A 26,248-nucleotide genomic window follows, 5' to 3' on the forward strand; every position below is an offset into this window, starting at 1 on the left:
TTCATGAGGGCGCGAGCTTGTGCAACAGGACTTTCCCCTCCCCTGGCATCTTCCAGTATTGACTGGGGGGAGCAGTTCAGGAGAGGGCCCCCCCCACAAAAAATGGGGCCCCCCGGATAATTCCATCTGGCAAGGTTAGTGTTTGTGCTGATGAGACATTCGCCATTGTGGGGTGTTGAGTTCCACACACGGTGTAAAACTACTTTTCGGAAATGTAAAGTAGGGGATCCATTTAGTGTTTTGCATGTGTGTGTGTTTCCCCAGCTCCGAATTTCGGTTTCCCGTAGTCTCTTGGTTTTTTTTAATTTAAAAAAGGGGGGGCAACAGAATCGTAGGCCTTTCTGCTATTGGATGAAAAGCTGCCCTGAAAAGGCTCTCTGAATTTAAGTCTCCAGTCACTGTAGATTGTAAAAAGATGAAGAAAAAGATGGTCTTCTGCTGGTTAAAGATCCGGCCATTAATGCTATGCATCTCATGACCCACACATTGGAACTCTCTACTTAGTATGTTTCTCTCCAGTGTTTATTGTTTAAACCAGTATGTCATTACAACAATTATACTATAAATAAAAGAAGACAAAAACCATGTTATCAGCAGTCTCAGTCTCTCTCTCTCTCTCTCTCTCTCTCTCTCTCTCTCTCTCTGTGTGTGTGTGTGTGTGTGTTTAAACCGCTAGCATCCACAAAACGATACACATTTTTTCTCTTGGTTTTATAAGAGCTGGACTATAATCAATTAAAAAATCAGGTATAGTAACATCTTAACATCTCACTCTAAAATAAACTCACCAAATGTTTTCTACAACCTTTGAACAACCACAAGCCTGACTGTAACAAATTTGTGTTGGGTATGCAGTACGCAGCATTGCAAATACTTCTATTAGGCTTCGGAATATAAAGAACAATAAAATAACTAGTGACAGCATTTTTACCCTACAGGCGCCGGAGGTAAACAGATGCTGTTCCACCAGTATAGTTTGGTATCTCAGCAGCAAAAATGCCCTGTGAAAAGGACCGTCTCTTAGAAAGTACAAACAGGGGGAGAATAATGAGTTCTGAATTGTCCCTAGATCTTGTTGAGAATATGCACATGGGTACAGGCCAAAGCAAAAGCCTACTCCTTTGCACCTTGTGGGATTCAATCTAACACCAACATTTGCGTTTTGCGATTATGCCCTGCTGTTCTTCTGACGCACAACTTCAGCTGCTCCCAGCAATTCTTGGGAAGCTGATTTGAATGTTTCAGGTACAGAGCCCCGGCCACTAGCCGAAAAGGACGCAGGGCAAAGCGCCGCGTCTGCACATGCACGCGGAGCGGTTTGCGCTTATGCGTGAAGCAACAAACCCAGAAGTAAGCTGTTCCAGTACTTCCGGGTTTGCCGCAGATGTTCGCCGGAATGGACGCTAGACGAGGCAGATGTTTGCGGAGGTATTACTGTCGTGTTTAGGCCAAAACTTGGACCAGAGAGCCGCAGTAGCACCGTATTTTTTGCTCTATAAGACGCACTTTCCCCCTCCTAAAAAGTAAGGGGAAATGTGCGTGAGTCTTATGGAGCGAATGCAGGCGGGAGGCTCTGCTCAGCGCTCCCTTTAAAGAGCTGCGTGGAGCGAGTGTGCGGCTCTTGGGGGCCAAGAGCTCCTTAAAGGGAGTGCAGATTTTGGGGGAGCCTTAGCCACACGCAGCCTCTCCTGGGCAGGGGGAGGAAGGCTCCCCCTGCCTGGGAGAGGCTGTGCGCGGCTATCCCTTAAGCCAGGACAGCAAGCGGGATCGCTGCGCAGTTGTCCTGGCTTCTGGGATTCAGAATCCCCCCCCTCCCCTTGTTTTCCTCTTCCAAAAACAAGGTGCGTCTTATGGTCTGGTGCGCCTTATGGCGCGAAAAATATGGTGTATAATGCTCCTTAGGAAAACATTGGGTACTAATAAATATTTGTCCAATACAAAACATGTCCATAGTAAACTTAGGTTTTTTTTAAACTACTGGCTTGTATTCCCAGCCTTATAGGGAAAGTTTTGGCACCTTCACAAACAATATTTTGCAATGCTCATCACATCCTGGCAGATCCCCATTGAACCCATTTCACAGATATGGAACTGAGGCTGCAAAGGTTGTGCCGCCTCCAGTGGCGTAGCGTGGGTTGTCAGCATCCGGGGCAAGGCAAGTAATTTGTGCCCCCTAACCTGTGGATTTGCGCCCCCTAACCCCCAGATGTTGCACCCGGTGCGGCCGGGCCCCCCTGCACCCCCCACGCTACGCCACTGGCTGCCTCACAAGATGCAATGGGCCTTCGTCAGAATCAGGACTTTGAATCCTGCTCTGCAGAAGACAGATTCCCATTGCAAAACCTCCAATGGTGGACCTGTGCAAAGAATTAGGACCCTGTGCATGTGTTTACTTCCAAGTATACCAACTTAAATAAAACCGGAGCACATATTTGTTACGAAAGCTCCCCCCTTCTCTGAAAAACACAACAAAGCCCCACTTGTGTGGAATGTTCTTTTCCACGTGTACATGATTATATTTTGTGAACTTGAAAGATAAAATGGCTGTGACGTCTAAAGAACCCAACAGATTGTTTGCAAATTCATACTGTTCTGAAAAGTGATACTTTAATGAGGAGAGATGCAGTGAGCTTAGTGTGTGAGCTGTCAGATCTCTGGTTCATGTAATCTTAGCCATGCACTCCCTTGATGACTTTGAGTGGACCTTTCTTTCAGCCTCAGAGCCCTACCTATGTGAGAATTCCTAAGATAATTTGTGAAATGCTTCGTGCCCCCAAATGGTGCCAGATAAATGCCAGGTATTGACAAAAGTTAAGAAATCTGGCAATTTCCAGTTAGAATCTTATAACAGGTCATGCATGCTCTCTGCCTGCCTCATATTGGGCAGGCAATTAAGAACATGTGAATCTCACCTAGGGAAGCATATCTTACTTTTAAATTACGGGAATCAAGGCAAGTCCAGTCAAAGCAGTCTGAAAATAAAGGGATGCCCTCTAGTGGTTGAATTCTGTAGTTTAATGGTCTTGCATATCTTTCCTGTGAGAGCTGAGCTTAGGAATTCGGCCTTGAATGTTTTAATATACGGTACCTCCAGCTTTAGGGACGTGGGTGGCGCTGTGGGCTAAAGCCTCAGCGCCTAGGGCTTGCCGATCGAAAGGTCGGCGGTTCGAATCCCCGCGGCGGGGTGCGCTCCCGCTGCTCGGTCCCAGCGCCTGCCAACCTAGCAGTTGGAAAGCACCCCCGGGGGCAAGTAGATAAATAGGTACCGCTTACCAGCGGGAAGGTAAACGGCGTTTCCGTGTGCTGCGCTGGCTCGCCAGAGCAGCATTGTCACGCTGGCCACGTGACCCGGAAGTGTCTCCGGACAGCGCTGGCCCCCGGCCAATAGATGTGAGATGGGCGCACAAACCCCAGAGTCTGGCAAGACTGGCCCGTACATGCAGGGGTACCTTTACCTTTACCTTTACCTCCAGCTTTTCCCCAGTAGTGATGTATGGAAGTGAGAGCTGGACCATAAAGAAGGCTGACTGCTGAATAATTGATGCTTTTGAATTATGGAGCTGGAGGAGACTCTTGAGAGTCCCATGGACTGCAAGAAGATCAAACCTATCCATTCTTAAGGAAACCTGAGTGCTCACTGGAAGGACAGATCGTGAAGCTGAGGTTCCAATACTTTGACCACCTCATGAGAAAAGAAGACTCCCTGGAAAAGACCCTGATGTTGGGAAAGATGGAGGGCACAAGGAGAAGGGGATGACAGAGGATGAGATGGTTGGATAGTGTTCTCGAAGCTACCAGCATGAGTTTGACCAAACTGCGGGAGGCAGTGGAAGACAGGAGTGCCTGGCGTGCTCTGATCCATGGGGTCACGAAGAGTCGGACACGACTAAGCAACAACAACAAACCTCCAGCTTGCCTGACCTAGTGAGTCCCATGGATCTCTGTGTGAATTCTTCCCCAATACACATGCATTTTAATCAGACAGCAAAACTAGAAGGTCGTCATCCTTTTATCATCCTTGTTCCAAGGGCAAACAGAGAACCACCGTATTGGGTGGCTAAGAATTGTGCCCAAGGCAATGCAAGATAGGCAGGTCAGATCATGGAATTGGACCCAGAACTCTGGCACATATAAACCCACTACACAGTGAAAGTGGGGTGTGGGGGGATGGGTTTGTGGGAGAGCCCCTGTTTGCATATACTGTGGGGTTTTGTTTTCTAGATAAATCTTATGCTCTTGCAGATACATAGTTTGCGGGGGGTTTCCTGTTGTATTTTGCTGCTGTGTTTAGTTTGCTCATTTGTGTTTTGATAGATGGACCCCTGTTGCTTTTGTTCTTGGTTTTATATTTGTAAGCCACTTTGAGCAACTGCCATGGGGTGGGGGTGGGGGAAAGCAGCATATAAATGTTAATAATAACAACACCGTATTTTCCTGTGTATAAGATGATGTTTTTTGCTTAAAAAAAATCAAGCAAAATTTTGGGGTTGTATTATATATGGATTGTGAATGTAGAGGGGGGGACAGGCGGGTGATTGGCGGCAGCGAGTGGGCGATCGGCAGCTGTGGCAAGTGGGTAATCAGTGGTGGGACCTCCCCCCCAGAAGCTCAAATACTGATTTCTTAATTTTGGGTTCAAAAAAATAGGGGTTACCTTATACATTGGGTCATCTTATACACAGAAAAATGTGGTGGTAATAATAACAACAACAACAATAATAACAACAACAACAACAATAATAATAATAAAAATAAATAAATAAATAAAAAACAAAAAACAACTCACCCTGTAGACTTACCCTACACAGCTACCTTAAAACTGTACTCTTGTACAGTGGTACCTTGGTTTATGAACCAGATATCCGTTCCAGAAGTCCGTTCTTAAACCAAAACTGTTCTTAAACTGAGACCCGCTTTCCCTAATGAGGCCTCTCGCTGCCAGTGCCCTTCCACTGTTCGGATTCTGTTCTTAGACCAAGGTAAAGTTCTCAAACCGGAACACTATTTCTGGTTTTGTGGAGTTTGTAAACTGAATCGTTCTTAAACTGGATCGTTCTTAAACCGGACTGTTCTTAAATCGAGATACCACTGTACACACTTACCTAGGAGTAAGCCCCATCAGATTCTGAGGAGACACGGTCATGCAGTATGTCTTTCATCACTGGCAAAATGAGGGAAGAACATGGTAATGTCATGGTAAGACCTGCTCCTAGCATCTAGGATTGCGATCTCTGCAATTGGGACGGGTGTTAAATGGGGTTAAAGAAGAGTGAGAGTCAATTAGGGAGAAAAAATTTGGTGCGGTGCTTGGAAGAGGAGAAGAGAAGAGGCGGTGAAAAACTGGAGAGGAAGTGGTCTGGCAAAGAAGGAAAAGGAGAGAAGGGAACAAACCAGTTAAGTGTAGGCAGCAGAAAGTAAAGTGAGCTCCGACCAGCCGAGAAGACGAGGCAGAAGCTGCTACCCAAACAGCAGCCATTATCAGACATCATAACCTACCTCACAGGTTCCCAAAATGTGGCCTCAAGCTTCGTTCAGCTGGTCTTTGGATTTGCGATTGAACATGGCAGGTGGCACATCCATTGCATTAAATACTCTCATTGATTTTTGATAGCCTTTTGATTGTTTGTTTCTTATATATTGCCTGGCACTTATCAAATATATAAGAAATGAAAGAAGCCATCAAAACGCAATTAAAGATCATGCAGCAGCTAGCATAGCACGTTACAGTTGCTACCAGAGGCAGAGAACTCATTAAGTGGTCCACAAAGACCCTCAGCAATTTTCAAGAAGTCCGTGGGAAAAAGAGGCCTGAGAAACCACTGACTTACTTCACATCATTGACCCAGTTAGCCAAGCATTTCTCTGAGCCCAGTGACCAATAATTGATTTAGGGTCGGGACATTATTTATTAATAGTTACAGTTGCTCATTTATTGGATGAGTCTAGTTGTTCTCTAATTTTATGAGATGCTTTGATGCCCTTTGACTCTTTAAGTGATTGGTCAAGATCCGTCCTGCCTCTTTCCCGATAGCAAGAGCCTTGAACTGTTTATTTTCCCTTCCCACTTCCTATAAACCCTTTGTCTCCATCTGCTAGGGCAGGGGTCCTCTGTCTGGTTCCCTGTAACCTCACTTCTTGCAGTGAGGGAACCGCCAGAAGGCCCTCGGAGCTGGACCTCAGTGTCCGGGCTGAACGATGGGGGTGGAGACAGTCCTTCAGGTATACAGGACCAAGGCTGTTTAGGGCTTTAAAGGTCAGCACCAACACTTTAAATTGTTCTCAGGAACGTTTGGGCACCCCTTTTTCAGCCGTGGGCTGGTCCACTGTCCCTCAGACCATGTGGTGGGCCAGACTATATTTTGAAAAAAATAAATGAATGAATTGCTATGCCCCACAAATAACCCAGAGATGCATTTTAAATAAAAGGACACATTCTACTCATGTAAAAACACCAGGCAGGCCCCACAAATAACCCAGAGATGCATTTTAAATAAAAGGACACATTCTACTCATGTAAAAACACACCGATTCCCGGACCACCCATGAGCCGGATTGAGAAGGCAAGTGGGCCACATCCAGCCCATGGGCTTTAGGTTGCCTACCCCTGTGCTAGGGTCTCAAGACAAATCTGGGCACCTGAACCACAGAGATATTTGGGCCCCAAATCTGACCCACACCAGGCAGCCTTTTAGACAGGGACACGGTTCAGCTCAGAGACATGCCTCTAGTGCTTTTAGTGCTCTTATCTCCTTCGCATGTGGTCCCTATAATGCAGGCATAGGCAAACTTGGCCCTCCAGATGTTTTGAGACTACAATTCCCATCATCCCTGACCACTGGTCCTGTTAGCTAGGGATGATGGGAGTTGTAGTCCAAAACATCTGGAGGGCCGAGTTTGCCTATGCGTGCTGTAATGGATAGGATATCCAGTGTTGGTGGTTATTATTATTTTTTCTTCTTAAAAATAATTTTATTAGGATTTATAAAGAGAAAAACAAGGCTTAATATCAGTTTTTTGTGCAAAATGAAAACATTGATCTAAATACAGTAAGAACATGGAAAAAAGAAAAGCAGGAAAAATAGAATAGAATATTTCTTTAAAAATATCTATTTCGGATTGGAGAGGTAGAATGGTAGTCACTATGTGACATTCTGAATGTGTATGTTTATGTCCTTTCCCAGTTCTAAAATTTAAATAATTGAAAATTTAAATATCTCTCTCTGTGGGGTTTTTTTGGTGTTTCTTTTGCGGTGAGCATGTCCAAACTGATTTTTTTTATCATGACAGCCAAGTACAAGATTTGTCCTAAATCCATAAAAATAAAAAAATCTTGTTAAAAATATTCAAAATTAAAAGCTTCCTATTAATATGGGGGAGATTCCCCTTTCCCCTCCTAGAATAAATACCGCAGCTGGTTCTAGCAGCTGTACCCCAACCAACGCTGTTCAAGCGCGAGCCAGGGACACTTAGTACTATTTGTATGTGGAATCATCCACGTCACAACTTTTCGGCTGCAGCTCTGCAGGAATGGCAGATGCAGCCTTCGCTAATCCCTTCCCTCCGAGAGCACAGGACCAAAAGAGAAAACTCATCCCATTTGTTAATCCCGCTGTCCGTCTGCTGGCTAGCTCAGGGGGGACTAGCTCTACAGAGCTCATCTCTGCACATACAAATCCAAGCACGTTGGGTACCCTTTTGCCTTCCTGACCTACCTGCACTTCATCCAAGCGGCAGACGACACCTGCTTGCCCTGGCTGCTCATGCCCATGGGCTGGCAAACCCACATCAGATCAAGTCCCTGCCAGGTTTCTAGACGAAGCCACTGGGAGCTCCTCCACCAAAGGGATTACAACCATGTTCTCTGTACACAATTCATCATCAAATTCAGCTGCTGTAAAGTCTTGAATGGCCATGCATGTGCTTCCATGTACTTGCCCCTCCCTGCCATCGCGTTTCAGTCAAGCCCTACATTTTATCTGAGGCTTGGATTGGCACAGGGACAAAATAAAACTGCCTTGAACTCTTAGTGTTGTTGTAGTTTCCCCACCTCTATGTTATATGGCTTTATGGTCCTTTTATATGTACTGCCAGAGCATTTCCTCTTCTTTAAATGTACAGGGGTATATTCTCCACCTCCGGCCTGCAAGTGAGTGAAGTTCCGTGAGGACAGTCTATCGACGTACGATTTAGTTAGGACATTTATGGTGTGTCCTCCCTTCCTTCTATCTTGGAATAACAACAACAACTTTTTATTTATATCCTGCCCTCCCCAGCCGAAGCTGGGCTCAGGGCGGCTAACAACAATAAAATAATACAACATTCTAAAATCATTTCATTATAAAATTAATTCAAATCAAATTGATGGCAACCATTGGGCTAGAGTTCTGTGAAGATTGCCAAAGGAGGGGGTCAGGCTGTGCCTTGGCCAAAGGCTTGGTGGAACAGTTCTGTCTTGTAAGCCCTGCGGAAAGATGTCAAGTCCCGCAGGGCCCTAGTCTCTTGTGGCAGAGCGTTCCACCAGATCGGAGCCACAGCCAAAAAAGCCCTGGCTCTGGATGAGGCCAGCCTAACCTCTCTGTGGCCTGGGACCTCCAAGATGTTTTTGTTTGCAGACCGTAAGGTCCTCTGTGGGGCGCACCAGGAGAGGTGGTCCCGTAGGTACGAGGGTCCTAGGCTGTATAGGGCTTTAAAGGTTAAAACCAGCACCTTAAACCTGATCCTGTACTCCACCGGGAGCCAGTGCAGCTGGTATAGCACCGGGTGAATGTGATCTCGCAGCGAAGACCCCGTAAGGAGTCTTGCTGCAGCATTCTGCACCCGATGGAGTTTCTGGGTCAGTCTCAAGGGCAGCAGTACAGTGGAACCTTGGTTCTCGAACGGCTTAGTTGCAGAACAAAACGGCTGCCGAACGCCGCAAACCCAGAAGTAATCTTTCCGGTTTGCGAACATTTACCGGAAGCTGAATGTCTGACACGGCTTCCGCTTGAGTGCAGGAAGCTCTGCACCCAATTGGAAGCTGTGCTTTGGTTTTCGAACGGTTTCGGGAGTCGAATGGACTCCCGGAGCGGATTAAGTTCGAGAACCAAGGTTCCACCGTACAAGGTTTCTCTGGCAGTCTCCCTCCAAGCACTTAGCAGGCCAGGGACGCGGACTTATAAAAAATATTGGGGGGGCCCGGGAAAGCTCGTGAAATGTAAATAAGCTCATGAATATGCAAATAAGCTCATGAATATGCAAATAAGCTCATGAATATGCAAATAAAGTGGCGCCGCCCCCTCGTGAGCGTATAGGGGAGAGCGTGCTGCTGCCTATCAATCAGCTCCGGAACAGCTGATATGCGGGAAACCTGGGGCTAGAGGCAGGAGCCCCCGCCCCCGGGGATTCCCCTGTTCTCGCGGGGGACGGCCGGGGCTCTCTGGCTAGGGCGCACGGCTGGCTGGCTGGGTGGGGAGGAGGCGGGGGACGGCGGCGGCGCTCTGCTGAAGGGCGCCCGAGATTATTGGGGGGGCTGAGCCCCCCCAAAAAAATTTTTGAGGGGGCTCGAGCCCCCTCAAGCCCCATGGAGTCGGCGCCTATGTAGCAGGCCCAGAGCAGTTTAGCTTTAGCAAGGTTGCTGCGGCAAGTGCCCTCAGACCACAAAACATCAGGTAATGAGGACATGTCCATCTGAAACCCCTGGCTATTGCAAGGACCGCGTGCTCTTTCAGTCCCAATCAATTTCATTTCCTTCCAAGTGTGAAAAGTCACCAACCACTTGTTCCGCTTCGTAACTGACTAAATTTTAGCCACTAATATAAATTCAATTCAAAAGCATCAATTCTTCGGCGATCAGCCTTCTTTATGGTCCAGCTCTCACTTCCATACATCACTACTGGGAAAACCATAGCTTTTACTATGTGGACCTTTGTTGGCAAGGTGATGTCTCAGGATCAATAACATGCTGCTATCTAATTTTCCCAAGCATTATGGCAGGGGAGCTGAACTTCTTTTGGCCTGAGGACCATGTTCCTTCCTGGGCACCTTTCTGAGGACCATATCCCACTGGTGGGAAGGTGCAACCACAAATGTGAATTTTAAGATGGGCTAGTTGTTTTACACTGTTTCTTCCATTTAAGGAAACAAAGATGTAGTCGAACCAGGCCAAAACACTTGGGCCAGTGAGGGATGTGGTCTGGGGAGAGGGTATGTGGCCTGAGGAGTGTCCCAGAGGCTAGATAAAAAAGGGCCTGGAGGGTTGCATTTGGCCTGAGGTTCCTTATCCTTGCATTATGGGAACCAAGCAGATGCAAAAGTTTCCAGGGATGAACCGTATGAACTGGCTATGTGTCCTTTGGGGGGGGGGTAGCTGTGAGTCCACAAACCCCTTAAATCAGGCAGTTAGCAGGCGATGACAATGGCTTACTATCCATGCCACCAGCCACACAAGATCACCAGAATCCTGCCCTTTGCAGAGAGGCAAATCCAACATGTTTCCTTTAAACGATGTGTTGGGCCCCATACTATCTGGGACAACCCTAAGGTTAACTTGGAAACGATGAAGTCCGGAGCAAAACCAGAGGCAAGATCTGCCCATTTCCTGAGGTCCTCTAACAACACGAAGTTGGGAGTTTTGGGGAATCCACTGAGCCAGAATGGCACACAGATAGCATCCCCAGCCAGCCTGTCCCCAGGAAACACACCACAAGCCAGCCACTGTTGACACCCATTATCAATATTCTGCCTATTCTCTTTATCAGGCAGTTGCAAAAGAGAGTGCTGTTTCTGTATTTTGAGAGGCGGGGGCTTTCTCTTATTAACAGCGCAAAAAAGATTGCGTGAATAGGGAATTTGTGGCTGTACCTTTTTAGTTGTTGAGAATCTTGGGATATGAAATATCCTAAAGAGCGCCCTAGAAACATCTTGTGACATTGACATAAAACACAGAAAAATGCTCAAACGTTCAGGATAGGAAGTGAGAGGAAGATCAGTACATTTTGGGGGACTTGAATAAAATATTGGGGGGCCCAGGTAAGCTCCATCTCGTTAAATAATCGATCACATGACACTTGCCATTTGAATGACAATGCCCATCAACTTTTTTTGGGGGGGGCTGTTCCCCTCAAATATTTTATTGGCTCCTATGTTAGGGGAGATCCAGTTAACATCCAAAGCATCCTGCCTGCGCTAGCCTGCTCCTTCACACCGGGAGAGTAAACACAAACTCACCTGCTTCAATCGCGGCAGCGACGAAAAAACCCGAAATGGAAACTATATACAGTACATATATATTTAGATAGAGAACACTTTCCAAATACGAATCCAAGGGATTATATAACCAGCTGCGCCAGTTTGTCGCATCTGTGCGATCGTGCAGGGAGAAAAACGGGCAGGAAGGAATGCAAAGCGCTGCTCGGGTTAGGGAGGTCGGGGAAGGAAATAAAAATTGCTTTCCTCCCGGAACAGGGAACGCGGGACGCGAGATGTTCCAGGTCAACCTGACACTTCGAATCAGCTTCACAGCCCAGGGAAGACCTTGCGGGGCAACCGGGGGTCAAAGCTGAGAAGGTGTGTATTAACCGATTCCGGTGGGCCACCGTTTTCCTTTTGCAAGATTCCCAACAGGTCCGCTGGAATCGTGTTTCGGGGAACCGGGCGCGGGGTGGCGGAGGGGGAAAAGAGAGATCGGGGAGCTCAGTGCCGCTGGGGGGCGCAGCGGGACCTCACTTGAGCAAAGGTTACAGCGCGAGTCCTGGAGGCATGTGCCCGGGCGCGGGAGCGAGCGCCCCCTTCAGAGACCCACAAGAACCCTCCACCGCTCACGCGCCCCGCTGAGAAAAGTGCTGTGCTGCCTTTTTTATTATTTTATTTTAAGGTGTTTATTTTTATTATTTGCTTCCCGGTCACCCCCCATGGCGCGCAACGAGCGGAATCGCGGCTTCCTCTCCCCTTGCACCTGTCCCGCGATCCCTTGCACCCTCGCGGAGGGTGGGGAAGGAAGAGCCCTCTGAACCCGTCCCACGTGCTTTTTCGCAGCCACCCGGCCCGGGCACGGGAGGGTTAAAGCCGGCGAAGTGATCCGCAGCCGAGCGTGCGCTGAGGCTCCGTACGGGCGCATCTCTCACTTCCCCAAAAGCCATTGCTGCGTGCCCTTCCGCCATCGGGTTCCTAACACAAAATAAGTGCCCGCTCCCTCCTTTTCTCTCTCTTTCCCTTCCTCCCCTCTTCCGTCCCCCCCGCCGTCTCGAGGCAAAGGCGAAGGGGGAGCTTCAGACCGGATCTCGCCCAGGATCCCCTCTGCCTTTTCCGAGGGGGGAGAAGAGGCGTCCGGAGAGAAGGAAGGGGGACAAGTCCCTGACTCCGGGATCCCACCCTCCCCTCGCGCAGAAAGAGGAGGAGGGAGGGGGAGGTTAAGCAAACCCGGAGCTGGCCCAGCAGGACCTACTTTCCTCTCTGAAAATGGCTGCCTCGGTGAACACTTTCTGATCCATTCCTTGAAGCCCTTCGTTGTGGGTGGGTGCGGGGGGGGCGGAAGCCGAGCGGGGGGGTTAGAGACCAGCCAGCGATGCTGCTTCGGAGCCCCCGCCTCCTCTGAAGCTGAGGATTAGGGTGCAAGCGGGGGGGGGGGGAAGAAGTTTAGCGGGGGGGAAGAAAAGAAAGGAAGAGGAGAGAGCGAAACAGGAAAAGAAAGAGAGGAGGCCTGGAACAGAAGGTAGGGAGGAGGCTAACAGCGGGAGGGTTGAGGTGGTGGTGGGGGGGGAGAGAGACGAGAAGACCCCTCCCCAGCCGAAACAAGGGTGTGTTGGTTGCAAGCCGCCCTTCCGAGGGAGGCTGCGGCCGGGCGTGTTTAAGCTCCGTTCCGTGTAGCAAATAATAAGAAACGAGGATGGTGAGCTGAGGCTCCGGGTTAGTTTTAGTTGCGTGTGTCTTGCCGGGAAAGAGAATCTGCGCGGCGGGGGAGAGGCGAGGAAAAGTATGAACGTTCCATCGGGAGGGAAACTCTGAACGTTCTATTTCAGCCCCCCCCTCCCCGTCCACTCTCCTCCATTCGCTCTCTTTCTCCCTCCCCCCACCCCCCGGGAGCCCTCAACGTTCCATCCGGCCTAGAAGTGAGTGTTCGAAACGTTCTGTTCGGGGCGCCTCCTGCGAAGAGCAAGGGGGTAAGCGGGAGGGTGCAAGGGGCGGGCAGGCGGTGGGGGGGACCCCGAGAGAGAATCCCGGAGGCAGAAGTGAGCGAGGGGACGCGCCGGCAGAAAGGCCTTCTCCGTCGGATGCGGCTGCTTGAAGATCAAAGGCAAAACCGGAGCTCCCTTTGTGTGTCGTCCTAGGGATCTTGCTGCTTCGCTCTTCTTCCCTTTGGGCTGATTTTGGAACCCTGAACTGCCGTGGTGGAAGGAAGCAAAGCTCACCCGTCCCCTGCTCTCCAAAGGGGGCTGGGCGGTCTCTTTTTTCCTGAGTGGAGAGAGCCTCGGATATTGGAACTAGCATCCTTCCCAAACCTTTTTGTTTTGCTTTGTTTTGCTTATTTTATCCCCCCCTTCGCTCTCCGGGTGGCTGTAAATAAAAGTCCAGCAGAAATATATATCTATATATAGTTTTTTTTGTTTTGTTTTTTTAAAGGAAGGGAACAAATGCAAACCCTTCCTTTTCCTCCCTTCGTGATTTTTTGGATAATGATTTGTGCTATATCTTGCCGATGGATTTTGCCGGGTGAGGATTTCTGGATCGCCTTGTAGAAGAGAGGTAGGTGAGGACTCCCCATTTTCCTAGATCTAGAAAAAGGCAAGCGGAAAGACAAGCCCTAATCTCTTGGCCTTTTTTGAATGTCAGATGTACCGAGGGTGCATTTATGTCGGAATTTTATGTGGCATTCTGGTGCATGAGAAATTCTGTTGTGTAAAAGCAGTTGGGGAAGGGAAGGTGGTGGAGGGCCGCTGGTAGCAAGCCTACTGAATATATCCCCCCCCCCCAGCCTAGGCCTCTGTTTCTTTCGCCTTTATAAATTAGCGATTGGGAAGGGGGAAATGGGTTTCACATCCTTCCTGCTGGGAAGAACAGAGCTGCCTTAATTTTGGGTCAAAGGAGGACGTATTTGTCTCTTTCCCTTGCCCTAGGAAACACAAGTATCTATTGGTATGTTTTGCACAATGATGGAATCCGCAGGGAACTGTATTTGTTGTGGACCAAATCTGACTTCTCTTCTAAAGGGGGGTGGAGGGGGGGGAAGTGTTTGTTAACAACTCATTAGAGCTTTGTCGTTATTACCCCCCCCACTCCCTCCCTTTGCCAGCTTTCCTTCCCAAGCGTCCCCCATCTCCCCCCCCCCACCTTACATTCAGTTTCGCTTGGGATTAAAAGGCAGCTTTAATTTGGTAGATTGCAAGGAGAGACAACGTCACGTTACAAATAGGTGTTTCTCTCGACAGGACTGTTGCATTGTGAGGTTTCTCGAAAATGGAGGGCTCTCTAAGGGCCCCAGTCTGATTGCAAATGTTTCTTGCACTGCCACCCCCCTTTTAAAATGTAGGGGGGGCTTCTCTCTCTTGAATTAGGTTAGGGTACGGCATTCTCCCTCCTAGAAACATACAAAGTGGCAAGGCCTACTTTGCCCAGAATGCAGCCTGCATGGGATTATGGAGGAATCCAGAGGGATTTGCTGAGAGATTGGGGGGGGGTGTTGAAGAGGAGAATTGTGTTGGCATATTCTCTCTCTCCCTGCCAGTGTTCTTCTAGGTCTAGGTGATAGCATGCTTGGAGACAAAGCTGGGATTGGGGGTGGGCAGGGGTGGTGCTGGCAATGGCATCGCCAAACAACTCCTTTTTTAAGATGCTGAGATCCATATATTCAGTTGGCTGCTGTTGAGGAGCAATTGCAAAATTTCCTGTTCTGTTATAAGGGGGCCTGGCCGGTGTGTTTTGTGCCTCGGTGAAATACAAACACCTTCCTTCACCCTCTGGCTGTCAGAGAGGGGACTTTGTGGGCCACACCTGTTGCACACACTCTAAACCAGTTGCCTCTCCGAAGAAGAGCAGAACTTCTCGTTTTCTTGACAGTGGGGAGAGAGAAAGAGAGCAGCTGAACGGCAACTGGCTTTGCGGAGGGCAGTGATACATGTGTGGCCCCTTTCATGCACAGGTGGGCAACTTCAGGCCCTTCAGAGGCTGTTCAGACTGCGGCTCCCATTGCCACTCCTGACCATGGGCCATTCTGGCTGGCGCTGATGGGTTTGGGAAGTCCAGCAACATCTGGAGGGATGCCTCTCCCCCCGCTCTGGTTTAATAAGACATTCCACATCAAAGGGCAAAGCTCACCTGCAGTGTGCTGCGTGATCCAGATGGTGATTTAAAATCCTGTTACTTACATTATTTAGTTACATAAATATATATATTTTCAGCGAAGACAGTGCTCCTACCAGGGCTTGCTGGATCTTTGATCTTGCTGCACATATCTTGTTGCAGCAAACTCTGCAAAGGGTGTGTTTTTGCAGCTGTGGGAGATTTGCAGTTGTCACTAATGTTTGGCTACCCAAATAATTACAGTACTTTCTTATTGTGTGAGGTTGCCTCAAATGGTGATAATAGAACCAGAACTTCTTGCAAGGGGAAGGACTTCTGTGTTTGCATCAGTCGCACTTGGGACTTCCGAAATGAATTCCGCGCACGCTTTAACCCTTATTGCTTAAGAAGCTCTTTATATCATTTGATTTCCTTGTGTAACTGCTGAGTTGTAATGATAATTGCAAGAAGAGATAAGAGATGGATTTGCCCCTATTGCCTCACTGTCAGCCACCAACTTTCATTGAGGATCAAAAACAGCCGTAACCAAAGTGTCCAGTAAAACTCCTTGCTCTAAAATAGAAATATTTTTGAATTTCTCAAGAAAACCAGGAACTCCTACCTTATTTTTGTGACTACAGGCCTTCCCTCAATCCAGACCTGTTAAAGCTGTATGTATGCGTGTACACTAAAATCTAGGGTCCCCAAGGTCAGCTGTTGAGGCAGACGTTTTGAGCTGAAGCCTAAAAGATCTTGTTGGTAGATGGTCATTGATCTGTTAACCAGACAAGAACTGATGAGCAGGCTCCTAGTATTTCGGCTTTACTGGGCCAATCCAGATGTTTCAGATTGCCTGGCAGTAGCAGGGCCTTGTGTTACTCTCCATTCCCACCTATGCCTGTTGAGAGCTCCAAAGGCTAAGCTTTTGCAGATCTAGGTGGCTTGCTATGCTAGGTCTTACTTCCTGGTTCAAGCCCTCTGATCCCTGATTCATAGATCCCACCATGAGGGTTTTGTCTTTGTTCCAGGCCTCATCTACTGGGTCTTTCAAACTTGGCCACTGCAAACACCTGTTGCCCCATCATAGAATTTTGCACAGATTATACCCACCCTATATCCTTCCCCCCCCCTTAATGGGTTTTTAATTTATTTTGCTTTCCCCATTTTGTAAGTTTTGGGCGTGAGCGAGGGTAGTTTGCTTCTTCATCTTTAATTTATTTCCGTGAGCCTATGGAATGGATTGCCCTTTTCATTTTATTTATTTAATTTTTTCACAGGTGAGGCAGAAGGTAGATTTGACAAGGGAGAAGGGCTGCTTGGCAAGGCGAAATAGGAGCTTTGAATCGACACTCAGTGCTTTGTCCAGTAATGTGTTTTGCCTTTTTTGGGCAGCAAAAGTGTACCATAGGAAGGGCTAGAAGGAGCAAATGGATTTGGTTTGAGATTTGAGGAGATTCTAAATTCTGTTTTAGCACTTATTTTTCAGTGTGGCTAAATGGATTTGAGGGGAAGTTTTGGCCCCTCCGGTCAAAGTTCTAGCTGGCACGGCCAGGGGTTGGGGATGATGCGAGTTACAGTCCAACAATTCCTGGAGGGCCACAGGTTCCCCACCAATGGGCTATGTCAGTGCTAAAACCAGCTAATAGTTGCGGCTTCTCACCTCTCCGTTGCCTATGGGGAGATGTGAAGGCAGGGGATTTCAGTTTTGTGTTGAAGATCTTGTCACCACAGTATCACAATTCCTAGTTTTCTGTAGTGAGGGGGGGGGGAGCTGTGAGGTTTATACTAGCTGAAGTATGGACATAGACGTGTTGGTCTCTAACTTTATTTGTAAAATGCCACAAATAAATAAGCCAGACACCAATTGGCTTCTTAAACAAGGGTTACAGTTGCCAAAATGGAATACTGTTGCCACGTCGTATTTTTCAATAATGACTTTTTGGTTCCTGAAATTTGTTCTGATTGTGCAGATGAAATATAAAGGATAGAATTCTACAGGGTGTGCTGCTAGTGTGTGAAAACGGTCAAGATCCAAGTATCCCCCAGGCAGGCACCTCCGGGTGACGGAGACCTTCCTGGGTGCCCAGGCATCATTGCTTGGTCGCAAGTGGCTGATAATGAAAGGTAAAAGGACCCCTGACCATTTAGGTCCAGTTGTGACCGACTCTGGGGTTGCGGCGCTCATCTTGCTTTACTGGCCGAGGGAGCCGGTGCACAGCTTCCGGGTCATGTGGCCAGCATGACTAAGCCGCTTCTGGCAAACCAGAGCAGCGCACGGAAACGCTGTTTACCTTCCCGCCGGAGCGGTACCTATTTATCTACTTGCACTGGTGTGCTTTCGAACTTCTAGTGGCCGATATCCAGGCGCAAATGCGCCTGGCGAATTTCGAACACTGGTCACATCCCACCCTTTAGTTCAGTTACAGCTCTGAAGATAGCTGTAGCTATAAAATAATAAAACAGTTTTTTTAAAAGTACGTTACAAAACAGTACTAAAAAGGAAGGTCAGTGGCCGTTTACTAATAAAAGCAGATGGAAAAATTATAAGGCCTGGGCAATTTAAATTTATTAAAATGTATTTGCGTGGAGGCAAAAGCATAAGGCTTGGCACCTGGAGTTTGGATTTGATATCCCACTTTATCACTACCCGAAGGAGTCTCAAAGCGGCTAACATTCTCCTTTCCCTTTCTTCCCCACAACAAACATTCTGTGAGGTGAGTGAGGCTGAGAGACTTCAAAGAAGTGTGACTGGCCCAAGGTCACCCAGCAGCTGCATGTGGAGGAGCAGGGAAGCGAACCCGGTTCACCAGATTACAAGTCCACCACTCTTAACCACTACACCACACTGGCTCTCACTGGTGTGATGCTCGGATGAGAGAGTTCCTTAATTGGGGTGCTACCACTGTAGAGGCCATTTCTCTGATTACCACTCACCTCAAGAGGTGAGCTGTCCAGAGACTAGCCTCTGGAGACAAATCTCGGGCAAGTTTTGTGTGGGAGTTGGCAGCCCTGAAGATGATGACCTAAATTTCCGAGTAGTCTTCAAAGGTAGCCCCATGTGCAAAGCATTGCAGTAATCTAATCCGCAAGTTACCAAAGCATGAATAGTGATGCCAATACACAATTGGATTTCAAGTCCAGTACGTAGGAGCACCATCTCTTGCGGTGAAAGCTTTCAGCCTTTTGTGGGGTGGTATGTGTGTACGGCACTGTGGGTTAAACCACAGAGCCTAGGACTTGATGATCGGAAGGTTGGTGGTTCGAATCCCCGCGACGGGGTGAGCTCCCATTGCTCGGTCCCTGCTCCTGTCAACCTAGCAGTTTGAAAGCACGTCAAAGTGCAAGTAGATAAATAGGTACCGCTCCGGTGGGAAGGTAAACGGTGTTTCTGTGCACTGCTCTGGTTCTCCAGAAGTGGCTTAGTCATGCTGGCCACATGACCTGGAAGCTGTACACCGGCTCCCTTGGCCAATAAAGCGAGATGAGCACCGCAACCCCAGAGTCGGCCACAACTGGACCTAATGGTCAGGGGCCCCTTTACCATTACCTATGTGCGTACTTAAAAAAAAAGTTTGCTCGTGATTTAACTCTAGATTTGATGCCCTAATCTGAACATCAAGGATCAGGAGTTGCACAGTCTTTGGTCTTCTTGAAACCACCAAGCTGGATTTCCAGACCAGTTTTTGTACGGGAGTCTTTTGAGAAGTAGCAACAGCGTAATGCAGAACCTTTTTGAACCTTTCTGAGTCCCTTGACCAACTACCTTCTTTCTGCGGCACCCCGTGGGGCTCAGGAGCCCCAGCTAGGTCACCCCTTGCCTGCGGAGCCAGCAGCCCCTCACCCTTTTTCAAACACCCTCCCATGTGGAGTGTTCCCTCAGCCTCCTCTCCTCTCCCCTGGCCAGCCCCAGAGGCACCATTTGCCTGGGGAGCTTGCAGCCAGGGCTGCTGCAGCAACAAACAGCTGTGCGGGCCTTTGGGAGGCAGAGATACAAGAGGACAGAGGGGAAGAAAGAGGCACAGAGGCCAGTGTTGCCTGTGACACCCCTGACCATCATTCAAGGCACCCCAGGGTCACAGCACACTGGTTGAAAACCCCTGGTGTAATGTAAAGCAAGTGCATGGTTGAGGCTTGTGGGCTGTAGTTTGTGTATAGACTTGGGGCACAGGGCACTCTCAGCATAGAGATTTCTGAGTACCAGAACTGAACAGAGCTCAACAGTCCTTCCACGCACGGTTCCATTTTTGCTTATCCCAAGCTTTCTTAATTTCATTGGTCTAATTTGAGGGGGGTGTGTGTCATATTGTTTTTGCAATAGTTAAAAAACTGGGAGTTGGAAATCCTTGGCGATCTATTACATGCCATCCTGGTAACTATTGCATGTCATCAATCTTACCATTTGCCCGTTCCTGAAACAAAGGCGTATGTGGCTGAGGCAGAGGTTTCTTCTTTTCCTCGTAGGCCTGAAAGGTGTGACTTGCTTTTTTGCATTGTAATTTTTGTTTTTCTCCAGTCATAGATGTGAATCCTAGATGCCCTTTGACATGGTGGCTCTGGAAACCATCACTGTGCCATACCCAATATCCCCATTTTTCTTCAAAGTCAATAAAAACTCCTGTCCTGTTGTGAGGCTATATGAAAATACTTAATACTCTGTGCCGCTGAAAGGGACATACATAAGTCCATCAAAAGATACATATTCAGTCACATGCAGCGTTCAAAATTTGCCAGGCGTCTTTTGCACCTGGATATCGGTGGCGCTGTGGGTTAAACCACAGAGCCTAGGACTTGCTGATCAAAAGGTCGGTGGTTCGAATCCCCGCGACGGGGTGAGCTCCCGTTGCTCGGTCCCAGCTCCTGCCAACCTAGCAGTTCGAAAGCACCTCAGAGTGCAAGTATAGATAAATAGGTACCACTCCGGCGGGAAGGTAAACAGCGTTTCCGTGCGCTGCTCTGGTTCGCCAGAAGTGGCTTAGTCATGCTGGCCACATGACCTGGAAGCTGTACGCCGGCTCCCTCGGCCAGTAAAGCGAGATGAGCGCCGCAACCCCAGAGTCGGCCACGACTGGACCTAATGGTCAGGTGTCCCTTTACCTTTACTATTGGCCACATGTGACCAAGTGAAGTTGCCCAGGTGCCAGGATGCCATCAAACGTCTCTACCATCTGGAGGTGCATGTCTGGGGATCCTTGGATCTTGACCGTTTTCACACACTAGCAGTACATTCTGTAGAATTCTATTCATTATATTGTATCTGCACAATCGGAATGAATTTCGGGAACCAAAAAGTCATATTTAAAAATACGACTTTTGAACCGTCTGGCCCCAAAATGGCAACTAGGTAAGGCATCCTGTTTTAGCGACTAACCCTTCTTTAAGGAGCCATTTGGCACCTAGCTTATATATCTGGGCCTTCTCGGTAGTGGCACCCTCACTGTGGAACGCCCTCCCACCAGATGTCAAAGAGAAGAACAACTACCAGACTTTTAGAGGACATCTGAAGGCAGCCCTGTTTAGGGAAGTTTTTAATGTTTGATGTATTACAGTATTTTAATATTTTTTTGGAAGTGGCTGGGGAAGCCCAGCCAGATGGGCGGGCGGGGTATAAATATATTATTATTATTATTATTATTATTATTATTATTATTATTATTATTATTATTATTATTTCTAACACTGGTCGCGTGTTAAGGTCAAACCAATATCTACTGTACGAAACAGATAAGAAGGTGTTAAACATTGCAAATTGGCCAACCGCGTGTCTGAACAAACCCTGTTTTAATCCTTAAAGCAAGTTGTGATCTACAAAGGCCACTTCACATGTTGCATAAATGGTTTTCGTGTAGTCAGTCCACAACATACGTAGTTATGTTGTCATAGAAGATTGTTGAAACTCTTTGATCAGTACCTTGATAATGCATTCCTGCGAGCCTCTGCTCGCAGGTATTTCTCATTGCATTCAATGGGCCTTGCTTACAGTTTACGGTTGCAGCCTGAGTGCATTTGCACAAGATGCACCTAGTTTTTGGAGGAGGAAAACAAGGAAAAAACTATTCTGAATCTCAGAAGCCAGAATAGCAAGAGGGATCGCTGCGCAGTGAAAGCAGCAATCCCTCTTGCTATTCTGGCTTCTGTGATAGCTGCGCAGCCTGCATTTGCTCCATAAGACGCACACACATTTCCCCTTACTTTTTAGGGAGGGAAAAAATGAGTCTTATAGAGCAAAAAACACGGTATGTTCAAACCATTGCTCAAGGTGGCTTGCGGCATGAGAATAATAATCACCTAATTACAAACGTAACAAAATTATTAAATGTAACAAAATTATTAAAAATCAATAAATAAAACATGAAAAGTACATAACCAAGTTAAACAATTTCCACATAAATCATCATAAGATCTAAAATAAAGATACAAAGATTAGTATCAATTACAGCAGCGACAACACCCCAGCCTAAGAGTCTGTTCCGCAGCCTCAGATTTTGTAGCTGGATTCAGTCCGGGCCCTGGCTTCCCAGGCCAGTTGGGAAAAGGCCTGCAAGGCGGGGAGCAGGCCTTCCAGGACTCGCAGCCAAGATAAGTCTACTTGTTACTAGCAGCGTTGAAGCTGTTGGTCAGTTAGATTAATTTATTTAAGAGCTTTTGATCGGTCAAAAAGATGCCCCTAATTAATCATCCATCAGACTATTAGAAATGGTTTAATTATTTTTAATGCAAGGACTTCACCAAAATGTAAGGAGGGAACGCTTCCTCTTTTAAAGATGGTTTGTGATGTGGTACGTCAACATGTTTGTGTCATTCATAAAATGATGGAAGAATTAATATTTTTTCCAGGATGAGTTTATATTTATTCAAGGATACGAAGGTGTGTTTTATTAAGAAGCATCTGTTTCAGTCAGCTAAAGAGTTCTTTAACTGTGTGGTGGCCTTCCTAGAAGCTATTTTAGGCTATGGGTCATACAGACCTGGAGGTTTTGTGCAAAAGACAGCTGAAGTATTGCAGTTTACAGTCTAAGAAGCGAGGCAGGTCCAGCCTGGGGGGGGGGGGCAAAACAGGCATTTTTTCCTCTTTTCTCCCCTTCCACTAAACTTGGCAAGGGGAAGGCTGGATCTTTGGGGCTGGGTTCCCAGGAGGGGCAGGCTTTGTGCATCCTTCTTCTCTTCCCTGGGCTTTGGGGGAAGTTTTCCTCCGTGCCATTCCCACATGGGTAATAGTTAAGCTTCCCCCTTTGGAAAACGTCGCTGTCTGCCTTCTTTAATGGAAGATATGAACCTGGATTTCGGGAACAAGGCTTAAGTAATTTTGAAATGCATCATCCTATATAAGCACCCCCACAAAGGTTGCCTTACACCCGATCTGACCATTTCCCCATCTAACCCAGCAGTGCATGCTCTGGCTGGCAGCAGCACTTCAAGATCTCAGGCACATGGTCCTTCGCAGTGAATGCTCTCTTTATCTTTTCAGCAAGAGATGCCCAAGGATTGACTCTGGGCAATGCATGTCCTCTACCATTCAGTCATGATCCCTCCTCTGTTTGTTAGCAGAACACCCAGCTAGAAATTTCCTTGCTAAATTCTGCGCTAACAATGGCCTTTGGAAGTCAGACTGTGCGCACAGGCCAAATTCACACCATCTGTTTAAAGTGCTGTGGTATCACCTTATAAACAGTCGCTGCTTCCCCCAAAGAATTCTGGGAGCTGTAGTTTGTTAAGGGTGCTGAGAGTTGGTGGCAAACTCCCGTTTCCCATCAAAAAGAGCTCCCATAGTTCCTTGGGAAGAGGGGATTGATGGTTAAACGGCCCTGGGAATTGTAGCTTTGGGAGGAGAATAGGGGGGGTCTCCTAACAATTCTGAGCACCTTTAACAAACTACAGCTTCCAGAATTCTTTGGGGAGGCTGCAGACATTTAAAGTGGTATCATAGCACATTAAATGTGTAGTGCTAATGTGCCCATTGTTTTCTGGTGGTTCCAAGAGATGGTTTGATTCAGGCGATGAATGTATGGTGTAGGGCAGTCTATTATTATTATTATTATTATTATTATTATTATTAGAATTAGAATTAGAATTTATATACCGCCCTATACCCGGAGGTTTCAGGGTGGTTGACAGAAAAGATCAACATAAAAACCACAATATATATATATAATCAAAATAAAAACAACCACCCAATAACAGGCCCCCACTACTGTTGTCGGGTGATTGCTCCCTGCACCTTTGTGGTGCAAGCTCTCTCTCTAAGTCTTTTGGAAGTGCTCTGCTGTTCTTGGAGATGTTAGTAGACAAGATGGCGATTCAGGGAGGTAGAGCTTTGAATTTTAGAGGCTGAATTCGGTATCTTATATTCTGCCCAAAAGAATATAGTAAGGATATATAGATATAGCGAGGATGAGGAGTCTCTTGCATTCCAGGTATTGTTGGACTACAAATCCCATCGTCTCAGCCATGCTTGGCTGATGGGAGTTGGAATGCAGCATCTAGAAGACCACACAGTTTCTCCCTTTCTGAGCTATAGAGAGACACTGCACTGATTTTTAAATACAGCCGTACCTTGGTTCTTGAACATAATGAGTTCCGGGAGTCCGCTCGACTGCTGGAACCATTCTAAAACCAAGGTGTGGCTACCTATTGGCTGCAGGAGCATCCCGCAGCCAATAGGAAACTGCGGAAGTTGCACCGGATTTTCAGTTTCTGAAAACCATTCGAAAACCGGAAACTTCGCTTTTGTGTTTTGATTGTTCGGGAGCCAATTTGTTTGGAAGCCCAGGCATTTGAAATCCAAGGTACTACTGTAAAGGAATCAAAGGTATACATATTACGTTCAGGCTGAAGTCCTCACACATTACCTGGGAGGAAGCTCCCTGGACACAGTGGGAGTTGCTTCCAAATCAACCTGTATGGGATTGTGCTGTGCGTAGCTCAACCTTGAGAGCTTGAAGAAAACTTGAATTAAATAAGACTTTTTGATGTTAGATGGAACCTTTGATTCCGGAACAGAACCCGGTCTTGGTTCCCGTTAACTTCCTCTGCTCCAGCTTACCGTGTCCTTGAACGGGTTGTGATCCCAAAGAGAATCCGGTTTTCTGCCATCCGATGGAAGGAGGGACATTGCTAGTGGAGGAGTTTCTGGGCAGAAGTGAGCAATAGTCTTTCATTCTTCAAGCAAAGCGATGAGATGTCTTAGCAGCAGGGATGCCATATTTTGAAGAGCAAAAAAAAGAGGATGTTGCGATGACTCTCATTTCAAATCCCCCTACTATATGTAGGCTGTAGAAGCTGTGATATATTGCTGAGGCTGCGGGGCAGGAGAAGAGAAGAGGAAAGCAAGTCTTCAACCACCAGTTATGTCTACGTCTCATCCAGGAAGTATAGCCAGAATCATTTTGTCAAATTCAAGAAAAACGCCAAGGCAGAAATTTTACCCCTGAGAAAGAGGATGTGTCCTGGGAAAAGAGGACACATGGCAAGCCTGGATCGCTGAAATCTAGGCAGTGTGATCTCCCTTTTCTGTTATGCCGCTAAACACCAAAGAGAATGTGAATGAGTCAATAAAGGCAGTGATCTTCATTCCTTTCTGACCTGGGATCCACCATTAACCCCAAGCGCCAATATTTACAATACAGTGGTACCTCGGGTTAATTACTTAATTCGTTCCGGAGGTCCGTTCTTAACCTGAAACTGTTCTTAACCTGAAAAACCACTTTAGTTAATGGGGCCTCCTGCTGCTGCCGCCGCACTGCCGAAGCACGATTTCTGTTCTCATCCTGAAGCAAAGTTCTTAACCTGAGGGCATATTTCTGGGTTAGCAGAGTCTGTAACCTGAAGTGTATGTAACCCAAGGTACCACTGTATGTTTAACCATGTGCTAGTGTTTTGCCCCACGTGTCTATCTTTAGGTCTCGTTCTCCCCCCCCCCCATTTTCTCTTGAATTTGAAAAAAGCAAAAGGCGTGATTGGCACGGCCCACTTTTGTGTGGAGTGTTCCTCAGATTGTGGGTCATAACCACCAGCTGAAGACCAGTGGCTTGGCTCCTGTACACAAGGGGGATATCCTTTGGTTATAAAAGAATGTGGCATTCCCTAACCTGGTTCCCTTCAGATCTTTGGGTCTCAGAGGTTGACTGGTGTGTGGGGCAGTTCTGGGCAGCTGTCCTTCTGCCTGCTGAGCATACCAGGAAGGGCATGTGAGTTTGCCTCCTGATACGCCACTGATATGAGCCCAGCTCCACGATGCCACAGATTCCAACTTTCTCCATCCGCAGCGATGAGGAGTTTTAGTGCAATATCTCTGGGGTTGGGTCCAAATTGGGGAAGTCTAGGATAATGCATCCACCTTCACACCCGTTTGCTAGAGGTCAGAAGTCTCACAGTGCAAGTGAGAATATCTTGCACGAATTCCCAAGGTGAGACTGAGAAACCCCCCCTTTACAGGGAAGGCAACATATTCTAGATTGGTGGAGGGCAGTTCTTGAGCTTGAGGTGAGGTGGGGGGAAAGATGGATGCCTTGTTAAAAGGTTAAAAGACTTCTCTCCAGGGAAGGGGACTTCCATTTGCAGGAGACAGAGGTTCCGCAGACGCTATGGCAACAGGTTCAAGCCACCAGGGAGCAGACATCTTCCGAAGTGGAGGCCAGAAAGTGAGGAGCGCTGTCAGTTGGGGCAGAAAGTTGGAAGTGGTGCAATTTGGTCAGGAGAAAGAGGAGACACAGTCTGGCCTCCTCTTCTCCGCTGGAAGTGGGGTGGCCTAGCTGGAAGCAAATGAAGGTTTTGGAGTCTCCCTCGTTCCTGGACTAAAAAGTAAAGATTTGGAGAAAGCCACCCTCTTCCCTCCAGAATGACTTTAAGCAGCAGCTCCTAAATGTATATTCCATAGTGAGCCCCTTTGGGTGTCTTGTCTTAACTTGGCGATAGGCCACCCCCAAAACAGAGGAACGGGAGGCTTAGTTGAGGAGGAGCACCCAGAATCCTGAACCTTAGGCCTGGCCCTTCCTCTAAT

General features: G+C 47.5%; 1 protein-coding gene across 15 annotated transcripts in view; it reads left to right on the forward strand.

Moving 5' to 3' along the window:
- KMT2D (lysine methyltransferase 2D) overlaps positions 1-26,248 on the forward strand; it is a 126,054-nt gene that overhangs the window by 7,090 nt on the left and 92,716 nt on the right. For 2 of the 15 annotated variants that reach the window (XM_082212304.1, XM_082212294.1), the window contains exon 1: positions 12,130-12,489. The exons of 5 other annotated variants lie outside the window; for them this stretch is intronic. The gene's annotated coding sequence lies outside the window, so the exon portion shown is untranslated. 8 more of the 15 variants (XM_082212291.1, XM_082212295.1, XM_082212301.1 and 5 more) reach the window with 5 other exon arrangements.

This window comes from Podarcis vaucheri, assembly GCF_965113315.1.
Source record: "Podarcis vaucheri genome assembly, chromosome: 2".
NCBI lineage: Eukaryota > Metazoa > Chordata > Lepidosauria > Squamata > Lacertidae > Podarcis > Podarcis vaucheri.